This window comes from Pteropus vampyrus, unplaced genomic scaffold (assembly GCF_000151845.1).
Source record: "Pteropus vampyrus isolate Shadow unplaced genomic scaffold, Pvam_2.0 Scaffold233, whole genome shotgun sequence".
NCBI classification, from domain to species: Eukaryota; Metazoa; Chordata; class Mammalia; order Chiroptera; family Pteropodidae; genus Pteropus; species Pteropus vampyrus.
The window spans coordinates 1,162,918-1,174,744 of NW_011889014.1; positions in this window are offsets into that span (position 1 = coordinate 1,162,918).

Consider the following 11,827-nt stretch of genomic DNA (forward strand, 5'->3'; position numbering starts at 1 on the left):
TAGTGTTCAATTGGTAGTGCCATAATAAGGGGCCCTCCAGTAAAACTGCAGTTAGGACCATTTATTGTCTTACAAAGTATTCTAGAAACGATTTGTCTTCATGTAATGGGTACATAAAATGCATTAAGTGTAGTAGTTACAACTGTTGTTGGACAGTGTCTTGCCAGGTTCAGTTGTGACGACTTTTAAAATAACGCAATAATTCCTAGTTTTTTGATGGCTGGAGAATTTGTCATAGTGCTCCAAAGATTTCAGGGTCCTGAAGGCACCGGAATGTTGGCTCCACGAGTGCAGGGAGAGTTTTCTGTTCTTTCCCTCTTCCCCCCACCATAGCAGGTGCTTGGCAAGTACTTGTTGAATGAATGAGAGTTTATACAAACGGCATGACAATTTTTTTTTCTCCCTCTTTAAATCTCCGCCAGACTTCCACCGCTGACCTATGGATGTTGCCATTTCCCCTTAAAACAATTTCTTTTAAAGATTATGAGTACATTTCTTTCCCAAGATAAAACTTTCTGAATATTTTTAATGGCAGTTTTTACTGAATGAAGAGGATTTTTGCGTATTAAGATTAGAAGTGTTTCATTCTCATTTGGCATTACAGAAAAGTTGACTTTAAACATATTATTAAGCAAAGGATCTTACGTGAATTCTAGAAAACTGATGAGTAGTTTTTACTTTGAAAAATCAAAATTAGGAATGATATGGACTTCTCGAAAAAGGGAAAGGGTATTTTAATCTTTTTAAATGTACAGAATGATAATTTTCTTATTGTTCATTTTCCTCAAATAATTTTCATTTCCATTTCTAGTCTTTATGAACTGCAAATTGCATTATGTCAGGTGTATGTTGCCAATTCCAAGTCTGAAGAAAACTATCTTCTGGAGAAATTAGTCTGCTTTAAACTCCATCTTGTGCCTGCTTTATTTATAGTGCTTCTCAGTTATTTCTCCCCATTCATGACATGTTATTGATTAGTTATGTATAACCTCAAAGCTCTCAAATCTTATCTTCATTTTACAAACTTTTGAGACTTCACTCAGCTGCAAAGCTGTGTCCTGAATGCAGTGGCACTACCGAGGATCTCTGTCCCTTATTAGTATTCATTCCCAAGCTCAGAGGACACAAGTTAGGCAAAATAATGTGTGATAGAACAGCTTCCTTGGGGCATTTATAGAGTACTGTGGGATGACCATGGAGGATTGGTGAAGACTTGAGAAGGGAAGGAAGAAGGTGTAGGAAACAGTGATTAGAGGGTAACCGTGCTGAGAAATAAGTGAACAGTAGTTTGACTCCGGAGGCTACTGGAAAGTAAGGATGATAAAGGGCCTGACAGGTTTCACATGTGATATGTTTTAATTATGTTTTTAGACTGTGATGAACCGAAAGTTTAAAGTCATGGAGTGATATAATCAAAACATTGCTTGATTTCTAGAATGTATTGTAGAAGGCAGAGATGTGGGGAAGAATGGCGGATTTGGGGATTGAGGTAGGAGTGGCAAGTAGAATCTGAACTTGGCATGTCTGTAGTGGGGCTGGAGAGGAGGGGGAAGGATGTGGGCCAGTGGAATCCATGGACCCTGCATCTGATAGGCTTATAAGCGCCTTTTGCCTCCACATTCTAAGTGCTAGGAGAATGATGATGCCGTTAACACAAGTCAGGCAGTCTCAAAAACATATTTCATGGAGGGGAAAATATGTTTGGTTTTTGAACAGGTTGAGTTTGAGTTTTAGTGAAACAGTCATGTGGAAATTTTTGGCAAGCAGTTGGGCACCTAGGACTCAAACTTAGAAGCAACCAAAAGGTAATGGGAGACATCCAGCAGTCACTCTGAAAAGGGAGACATCCAGATGTCCCCTGAAAAAAAACTGAGAGGGGTGGGGAGAAAAGGGATTAATATTTAACAAGCATCTGTAGCATGTTAGGCACTTTGTACATATATATCTAATTTAATATTCCTACAGCCTTACATAGACATCCATTTATAGATGAGGAAACTGATTTTCAAAGAAGTAAAGTAATACTTCACCCAAGAGCATATTGCTAGCTAATGGCAGGGCTGGGATTTGAATCCAGATCGTCCCATCTTAATTGCTGCTTAAAGATGATATTTTATGTAATACTAGGTCAGTGGTCACCAGTTAAGACTTAAGAAAAAGGTGTCTAAATTTTTTGAGGTTAATGAGATGTGGAGTTGTAAGGTCGAATGGTGATGGAGGAAGTAAAATAAGAGGTAGCAAATGTAGTCTTTTTTTAGAAGTTCGGTTATGAGGAATTCAGGGGAAAGTTGCTTGAGGATGAAGGGAAGGAATAGCAATTAACAATGTACTAGGCACTGGTGCTAGGCCTTTCCTATGTTTATATAGTATATACAAGATCTTAGCCTTAGTAAGTAGTGTCTAGGCCTGTTCTCTATTAAATGGGAGTGGAAGCTTGAGCATGTTGGGAGGAGAAGTATAGAAAAGCATAGTTTAAAACAACAAAAGGGTTTGGTTAACTTAGAGCAAAATCATGGATAAGAGGAAGGGGACAGATGAGAAGCACAAGTAAATCAGGTCAATTGCTCTGCTGCAGAAAGAAAGATAAAAAGAAGGATATTAAAGACACCCATTTAGCAGAGAACTTTTATGGCAAAGCACTGTGGTAAGTGTTGTAAAAGATGAAAAGATGAGTGAAAAAAATCAGTGCTCAGTTATGACCAATACTTAATTGTTCTACTCTGTTTATACACTCCTTAATGTGAAGAGTTTGGTATTTGGTATGTTTATTGAGTGAATAAAGGGTATAGATTGGATTTCTTAATCCTTCAGTTGCATTTAATCAGTCTTTTCTAAATTTAAAAGAATATATTTTTCTCCCACTTTTTTTTTGCAGCATCTATGATTTTAAGATGTTTAAAGTACAAAATAAATTCAGAGAAAATATAACAAGAATTGACAGTTGTTACTATTTTAAGTGTTTCTAATTTAAAACAAAATTTTATAAAGACCTCCTTTCCTCCCATTTTCCCCCCACCCCAATCCACCTCCCCACTGTCAGAGGCAAATAATGCACAGTATCAATCTCTGTGGTCCGTAAACAATATATAATATTCAGTGTTTTGATATATACATGTGTAGTATATTGTACATATTCTACCATGTGGGTTTTTTTTTGCTCAGACATTAATATATTTTAAGATTTAGATTTTCTAACTGCTGTGTAGTATGCCATCATTTGAATAAACCATTTTATTCCTCAGTTGATGAACATACAAGTTTCTCATTTTTTGGCTGACAAACACTGCAGCGAACTTTCTCAAACATGTCTCCTTGTTAGAGTTTCTCTAGGACAGCTGTTCTCAAACTTTGGGTTTTGACCCCTTTAAACTCCTAAAAGTGAAGAACCACAGAAACTTTTATATCTATGAGTTATAGCTATTGATATTTACTGTATTAAAAACTTAAGCTGAGAAATGCATTTATTAAAAATAACAATAAGCCCTTATATGTTAACATAAATAACATTTTTAATGAAAATGTTATAAACAACAAATATAGTAAGAAAAATGACATTGTTTTACATTTTGCAAATCTTATTTAAACTTTAATAAAACGTGGATTCTCATATCTATTTCAGTTTCTTGCAGTTAGACACATCAGATAGCCTCTGGAAACTGCTGTAGACTTATGAGAAAATGACTGAAGAAGGCAAGAAATGTCTTAGTATTAACATGAAAACAGTTTTAACCTCACAGACTACTAAAAAGAACACAAGGGACCCTTGAATTGCTTTTTGAAAACTATAGCACAGAGGTGCTGAGGTGGTGTGCATGTGATGGTACAGGAAGTGCAGGAAGAAAACGAGTACTTTTATTACATTCATTTTTATCTTTAAAATCAGACAAATTAAACTGCATGCATACTTAATAGGTGAGCTGATGTTGGTATACTTACTACTTGTACTATCAGGGTTGAGCCACCACGTTGTCTGAAGGAAGAGTTGAGTTCCACATCTAAGTGGAGAGTATACCACCCTTTCCTGTTCCCACTGGAAACTGTTCTGTAAGGACTGTTGCAAATTTTACCTGTTGATTACTAGGTGTGATTGTCTTCACTTCAGATCATATGATGAAGATACTTTAAGTATTTTAATGTGTAATGTTAATCTTTGGTTGTTTTGATCATTTCTTTTCTGAGAGGTCTGTCTAAAAAAGTGAACAGAGTTGAAACAAGGTTCTTACTGTAAGGAAGAGATATAGAAGACCTGGGCAACAGTTGAAGTAAAATTGGAGGTTCTCTTGCCTCATTTGACCATGTTATGCTGTTATCACAAGGAGTTTTGAATATTAAAAGTTAATTATAGTTTTATTCCTCTGCTTTGTCTGGACTCTGAAAATTGCTTATCTCTGACAACAGGTCTGGTTTTATGGTGAGTAGAATAAAACTGGCTCTTCAGAGCTTTCTGTAGCAGCATTTATCTCTGATCTTGTTGAAAATATCCCCCTCCCAAGACTGTCATTTTGTTCAGTATTTTGTTTCAGAAAAAATTACATGGGCATATGATAAGGTACTGATTCAGAGAAAACTGGGATAACGGAAAAGTTGGCTTATAGAATCTTGTGAAACAATTCAGGAGATTAAACTACGTAATGGAAAGTTGACAAAATGATAATTGGCTTTATGCGGGTGTGTGTTTTGGGGAGTTTTTGTTGCTTTTGTTTTTTACCAGGAAAATTGTAGGTCGGTTTTCTTGCCATGGAGCACAAATGAATATAATTTACTTCATCATTCCAGGTAACTTTTCTATAGCTAACTGCACACATTCAAATCTCATTTTAAATACACCTTGATAATATGGTAGGAAAAATGTTGGTACATAAATGATGAACCTTTAGTATTTATAACATTTATTGAGATAAAATGCTGAATCCTTTTTTTAAAGCATATTTCAGAGCAACAGCATATGTTAATGATGAGGTAAAAACAAGCTACACTATGTTCTCAGGTACATAAAATAAGCATTTAACCTATTAACAGTTCAAATTTTTAGTAACATTGGTTGATTAATAATATTCTGTTCCTGTGGAACCAGAGAAATGATAGAATTGATAATTGTTAAATTTGCATTAAGATTAGGCCTTACCAAGATCTGTTGAGAGCTTAAACTAGAAGAGACAAGTCTACATTTCTCTGTTAATATTAAGTATAATTCATAGTGTACTGTTAATGGGGTTTTTTTTTGTTTGGTTTTTTTTTTAAGAACTAGAAGATTTCACAAACAATATTATAATTTATTATACTCTGATCACCTTCATCCTGTTCAGTATTTGCATGGCTTATTGATTACATTTCATTGTTTTATAGTTAGAGATCTTTATTGGTTGCTGTTAAGGCATAGATAAATATATAGAAACCTTGATATTCCAGTGAAGCATTGGGTATATTAGTAGTGAATTCAGCAAGAAAGCCAATGTAACTCGAGTGGAGCTAAGATTCAGAAGCACCCGTTTTGACAGAAAAAATAAAAGATGACCTTTAGAGCTCAGTGAAAACTGGAGGGCCATCCAAGTATCTCTTGAAAGTTATAATGTATGTTAATATAATTGGGTGATTTTTTTGGTATAAAGGCATGTGTGTCTATAATCCCTGTTGGAAGAGACCGTAGAGCAGCACGTTTGACATCTAGAGCAGAACTTTTCCTTCCTTCCTCCCTCTCTCCCTCCCTTTTTCTCTTTACACACACATACACACAAACATACTCACTCACCTTCACCCTCTTCTCCAACATTTCAGAAACAGTCATGAAATTAGCCAAGAAAGAAATGTGAACTTCACACCAGTTACAAATATTACAATGGATAAAAAGTAACTGATTGATATTTTGAAATTACATTTGTACTTTTTTGAGAAAAGTAAAAAAATTTCCCTACATAACTGTCTGTCACAATAATAATATTCCATTTTATTTCTAAGCCTTAACTTTTGTATGTCCAGCTGTAAAGGTTGATCTTTTTTCAGTAGACAGTTCTAGCCAGATTTATCGTTTATCTCAACCATAATTGAAGAACACTATTTTAATTACAAAAAATTGTATATGAAGCAGCAGATTACAAATAGTTGGGAAGTCCTAAACATAAGGTTACTTTGGGCAGAGATTTTTTTAAAAGCCCACTTCATAGTAAATCCAGATAGAAATCAATACTGTCTTTTTTACGGCATTGATTCTAGTGACTTTCAAATGTCTCCTCAGTCAAGAAAAATTCGCTAAAATATTTTCATCCAAAAATTCAGTATAGGTTTTTGTTAAATTTGGTAAACATTTTTGAAATTATTTGTGAATGTCATCTTCCTTACATTTTGTTGCATAGTAATAGCATTCTCTAATTTTTATTCATGAACCTTTAAGCTTTGTGTTCCACTATACCTTTGTTCCAAGCTGATTCTGGCTGTTCGTACATATTTATACCAGAACAAAAGGAATATTTCAGGCAAGAAGAATTTCACACAGTTATATGTTGACTGTACTGTTTAAACACAGGAATATATGTTTGTATTTACCACAGGATGATTGGAGACACAAACTTAGCATAAGGAGAGTGCAGGTTGTCTCTTTGTAGTAACTCCAAATGAACAGATGTAGCAAATGTGCATGTTTTGGTCACTGATCACTTAATTGGAGGGTTTCCTAATTGAACTTGCACTTAGAATAGATTGCTTATTAAAGAACACATAATAAAAATGTACAGATTCAATAGTTATATATTGTTAGAACTTAACAGTAACCGCAGAAGTATAATTAAAACTTAGAGTACAGAGTCCTAGTCGACAGAATATTTTAGGGGAAAGATATATTTTATATCTTTGATATTATTTAGAATTGCCAGTATTTGGTGATAATAAAATGATTGTCAGTCAGTTTTATTATTGCTTTTAGATGCTTTAGAGACAGTTCACCCACTTATTGCCTTGCCCCTGAGTGGACTTCTCCCATTGCCCCCACTCTAGGTATGCTGTTACCTTTGAAAACAATAGTTTACCAATCTATGGTCAGTAATCTCCCTTTGCAATAGCTTCAGTGTGTCTTTGTGCACTTTATCATGAGTATTCCACTTTATTTCCTCCTCTTTGTCAGAGCTGAATTTTAGCTAAAGTAGAGTTATTATACTTCCTGCTTAAAGGAAACTATGGAAATTTACAGTAATACGCCTCTTAAGCCCTTAGGAAACAAAATATTCTTTCAACTTTAATGGCTATATATCATTTAGTTCACCTTAATTAAGAAATGCTGAATGATAAATCATTTTAGAAAGGACAGTGAAGTTTGGGGTTCAGTTTGAGATACGTTCAACCATTATTTAATAAATGTAAGTGCATATTTTATGAAGTTAGGTTTCTAAAAAGTATATGAAATGCTCAAAATAGGCAAATCCATAGAGACAGAAAGCAGATGATTGGTTGGGGCAGTGGAAAATAGGGAGTGACTGCTAATGGATATATACTGTTTAAAGAAAAGTACAAAACCATTTTCATTGTTTTGTTGCTTGATCTGATTGTTTGTCAGGTTGAAACAATATGTAGTGGCCATTGAATGACTCTGTAAATTATTTTGTTGATCCTGAATCCTGAATTTGTTCAGAGGATATCTTTCATTTTTAAATGCTATTTTAAGATCCAGTGGGGACAGTTCAAGGGAAGGACAGGAAAAGAATTCTGCATTTGCTTATTATATACCAACCAGATACCAGCTAATAGGTTAGGTGTTTTGGGTATGTCTTTTCGTTCTTTCCATTTTAAAAGTAAGGAAACTGGAAAGGTGGTGTGAATTTTCCAAGGTGACACAGTGTAGAAATGTCAGTTCTGAGATTTATCTCAGGCCAGTCCACAGCCCCACATGGCTGCTCTGAAGTTTCTGAGCAGCTGATCTTTTGTCTGTTGGATTGTTTATGAAGTGAGAGGGCTCACTAAACTTTTGTAGTTTGAAGCATGGCTGTTATGTATACTAGGGAAGGATTTGTCACAGTTTTAAGAATAACAAATTTTGGTAGGTTTTTAAGTCATCCATAGTAATGGAAAAGATACAATCCGTGTTTAAAACTTAAAATGTTTTTAGGCATTTATATTTCTTTTACTAATTTATATTCACAATTAAAATTTTAAATCGATTAGGGATTTTATAAATGCTAACATTGTCAATTTTTGTCTCATGCTTGTGCATAGATCCAGTCTTTACAACTTTGTCGAAATAACTGAGCATAAATAAAATATATAAAGTACAGGATAATTTTTTTTCTTCTAATCAAATAATTTTATATCTTGGAACCAATTTTTATTTCTTCCGTTGAAGTCTAGGAAGAAATCTTTAATTCACAAAACGTTTTATAGCCAACTTTGGGGGTACACAAAGTTCAATGGTGAGGTATGGTAAAAGTGATTTTGAAATCTGGCATCAGTGCAGTAGAGTAGAGCAATAGCATGGATAAAAATCATTTGACATTTTCTAAAATCACCTCTTGGCTTATTTCTTGAGCAAGTAAAAAGGAAGGAGTTGAGGATTTGATTGTAGTTCAGTGAACCAAAATGGAGGTGAGGAATAGAAAATGATCTGTTGTGGCAAGCTGGAACCACACAGTTTAAAGCCCTGCTGAGTGAGGCCGCCTCGGTTCTAAAGTGAAAAATACATGTGAAGAGTAGACCCTTAGAAATTGTAGGGAGTTAGTCTTAAATGAAGAATAAATTAGGGCATACTTTGTAGAGTATATCATCAGAAATTAACTGTTTAAAAAATTAGTTCTGCTCGCAGCAAATGGTAACAGAACTTGGTGATATAATTAAAATGTGGGAAGTACTGTAGATGAAGTTTAAGCTGCCTTTTTGCTGTATTAATGTATCCTATTTTCTTAATTTTTTTAATGCACATAGAAATAAAAGTTAGCTCAAAGGTGGTTTCATATTTAGTATTAACTGTATATTTACACTTAAGTGTCTGTTTTGTAAAAAGCCTTGTAAATTTGCATCATCTTAGGAATATTTTGTATTAATGTCTTGTCTCCATTACCTCCCTCTAAGCAAGTGGAAAGATGGTTAAACATTTGGGTTTTAAAGAATTTGATTCTACGGAAAGTAAGTATAATTTACATGGGAGTAAATTATGTGTCATTAGTTAAAAAGATGTTTTCTTTAATGCACGGATGTTAACAAAAAGTGTGTTTAAGACAGTGATTTCTCAAATTTGGGGTTTGAATCCATAAGGGCTTTAGTTATTATAATAACTGAAAGATTTAAAGGGGCAAATTTTTAAATTTATTTTTAAAAATTTTTTCAGTAATTTTGAAAAGTCAGTGAAGATTCATAAGCCATTGATTTAACATAACTGTTAACTTTAAAAACAAGATTTACTCCATGGAGAAGTTGTATTTGATGACAATTTTATATATTATAATCAGTTGAAGAAATGCACTCTTGTGTCTCAGAAACAAATTAGTTTTTTATTTTTAAATACAATGAATTTTAATTTTTTTAATTTAAAATTAATGCAAGTTAGGTAAGTGTAAATTAGAAAATGAAGAAAATATCCCACCAGATATCATTAACATTTTAGACTATTTCAATCCCCCCTCCCCCCTCGCTTGTATTTAGAAATTTTTATATGGTTATCAGATTGTTTTTAATAATGTGAAATTGTTTTCTAATTTTAAAATAGTCATCAAGGAAAATTTGAGAACATCTGATAATTGTTTTAAATAAATTTTTAGAAATGAAATTGTTAGTTTAAAAGATTTGGACTTTTTTTACTTCTTGATATATAGCTTTAAATTTCCCTCTGAAATTAAGTCTTATCAGCAGAGTGCCTGTCTTTGCTTTATGCTGATCTGTACTAAGGCTAGTTTGATAATTGAAGAATTATCTCATTATTTTAATTTGTACTTCTTTGATTATTGGCAAGGTTGAACTTTTTTATGTTTATTAACTATTAGGGTTTCCTTTGTTAATCAGATTACTCTCCTGTATGTTTTTCAATTTCGCTGTATACACAATAGTCTGCTTTCAAGCAGAATGGCATAGTGGTACTTAAATTTAACACGTGGTTGGTTTGCAGCCCCTAACCTGCATCCGTTATCACATTAATTTTTCAGTATTAAGAAAGTATTAGCCTGTTTGTTGCCTTCCATTTTATATCCCACAAATGAATAAAATTTATGGTTTTTGTTCTTTTCCTTCTGACTTAATTTGTTTAGTATGATACTCTCGAGATCCATTCATGTTGTCACAGATGGCAAAATTTCATCTTTTCTTATGGCTGAGTAGTATTCCATTGTGTATATATAAAACATCTTTATCAAAACAGACTCAGACATAGACAACAATATGGTGGTTACCAGAGGAAAGGGGGTTGGAGGGAAAATGAAGAAGGTAAAAGGGGTCAAATATATGGTGACGGAAACTAGACTTTGGGTGGTGAGCACACAATGCGATACACAAATGATATAGATCTGTACACTTGCAACTTACATAATGTTATTAACCAATGTCATCTCAATATATTTAAGAAAAAAAGAAAGTATTAGCTTAAACAAACCTTTGATAAAGTGTATGTAAGGGCATAAAATGAAATACCAGGTAAGAAGGGACTGTAAAATATAAACTAACTTAACTAATTATTCTAGTAGTAAGTAATTCATGGAATTGTCTTTAGGCTATAATTAGATGGATAAAACATCTTCGCAGAAAAAATGATATTAAAAGTTTTTTTCCTGATTACCTTTTGTTTAAATTTAATGTGTACTTTTATAAAGTATTTATATGTTACTAAATAGACATTAAAGTTATGTTGGACTGTTGATTTGGTTAAAGCCAGTATGTCTGATATATTGAGTCAGTTGGACAAAAGAGGAGGAAAGACTAGAATTAAACACTTTGATGTTTGAGTACCAGCCTGTCACTCTGAGTATACATAATTTCTTTTTGGAAGCATTTATACTTTTTTTTTTTTTAATTAAATTTTGCAGTTAAATAACAAGCTTAAGGCAAAATGTGTCATCTTTGAGGTTATAATAATTAAGGAAAGAATACTGGGTATAATCAGTATAATTTGTAAAATAAATTCAAGAAAAGCAAATTTTTTAAAGTTTAGAGGGAAAAGGTAGTTGTAAATATATCATTGAAAGAGATTCTGAACGGAAATGTTTGAGGGATATAAATGGTTAAAAATATTAGATTGTAGTCTTAATTCTTTTCATTGCTTTGACAACTCAATTTCAAAAAATAAGAACAGGCGTATTCCAGAAATCTTAAGCTTGATGCCAATAACTTTTATCTCTACCAGTTCTGTTTCTTTTACGAATTTCTAGAAATGACTAGTCACTAGGAGCTAGAACAGGCTTACTCAGAATTTATAACAGACCAGAGTAAACTTCTTTCTTTTTGTAAAGTGTTTTGACTATAAAACAAATAGAAAGATACCTGTCATGATTCCATCATGACTACATTAGACAAATATAGGCAGGATGAGAGTATATAGTTAAGTGAATTTTTGCTGAGTGGCAGTGTTGAAGTAATGTCAGATAAAGTCATCCTACAAGTAGGTTCTCCTTTTAATTTTTAAAAAACCATTGAGTTGGAGGAAGGCATATAAAGCAGGTTTGTGAAATTACAGGCAGATCGGAATAGCTACTAAATCGAATAGTAGAAATGATTTCTAGACTGCCTAAGTAGATTGAAAAGACTGTCAGAAGCCAACATAAAGTCAACATGAACTAGTTTTGATAGAAAGTCCATTGAAAACAGTCTGAGAGTTTCTGTTAAATATAGATGTTAACAATGAATTAAGCACTTAAAAATAAATAAA